The 932-nt window shown below is 29.8% G+C and overlaps 1 non-coding gene across 1 annotated transcript; it reads right to left on the bottom strand.

Annotated features, from left to right (window-relative positions):
* Positions 1-552: 552 nt before the first annotated feature.
* On the bottom strand, positions 553-626 carry TRNAI-AAU (transfer RNA isoleucine (anticodon AAU)). The gene has a single exon. It is a non-coding gene; the product is annotated as a tRNA-Ile (tRNA).
* Between the last annotated feature and the right edge of the window lie 306 nt (positions 627-932).

Below are 932 nucleotides of genomic sequence, written 5' to 3'. Positions count from 1 at the left end.
CGTATGGAACCACATACGCACGCGACAGAGATCCCTGTGCATGGCAGTACACGTGCGTACAGCACATTTTCCCACACAATCTTTTTTCTGTTGACATGCATGCGACGATCTGTCTGAGCATTTAATACATATTTTTAGTCTTTTTAATCTGTGTTCTTAACTAAATTAACATAAAAAAGACCACAACGTTTTCCGCTTGTCTAGTCTCCTGACATGATGAAAAGTTATGAAAAGTCACTTCCATATCCTAGTCTTCTTACATTTTCTCTGGCAACAAAGACGTATCACTAGAGAAAAAAATCTTTCTCTTTTATTTCAGTGAAGATTTGTATTAACGTAGTTTTAAAAATTAAACTGAATGAAATCAATATTGCCAGTACATTAAATTTTTGTACACTATTTTCGTGTAAAATTGTTTTCTTAACATGATTAATGGTATATCTTTCTTTTAAAAAGTTCTGCAAAATTAGATTTAATTATTTAACATAACCTACTCGAATTCATTGGAGATTGTAACAATAAGTTTTGAAGATATTAAAATTTCTAAAACTATGGCCCGTGAGGGGATCGAACCCACGACCTTCGCGTTATTAGCATGACGCTCTAACCAGCTGAGCTAACAGGCCACTGATACTTGTGCTTTATTATTATTATTATTATTATTATTATTATTATTATTATTATTATTATTATTATTATTATTATTATTATTATTATTATTATTATTATTATTATTATTATTATTATTATTATTATTATTATTATTATTATTATTAATCTCCAAACAATGCTAGAAATAAATCTCGGATGTTATAGAACGGCTATCTTCAAACAGTTTCTTCTAGTCTATTCTGCGTTCCAGAAATAGGTTGCACTTCTTCCGTTAATCCTTTATTCAAATTGGAAGTGGTTGAAATCAACCGTTTCCGGTT

This window comes from Thermobia domestica, chromosome 2 (genome assembly GCF_964235325.1).
Source record: "Thermobia domestica chromosome 2, izTheDome1.hap1.1, whole genome shotgun sequence".
Lineage (NCBI taxonomy): Eukaryota > Metazoa > Arthropoda > Insecta > Zygentoma > Lepismatidae > Thermobia > Thermobia domestica.
This window is presented reverse-complemented; position numbering and strand designations above follow the sequence as displayed.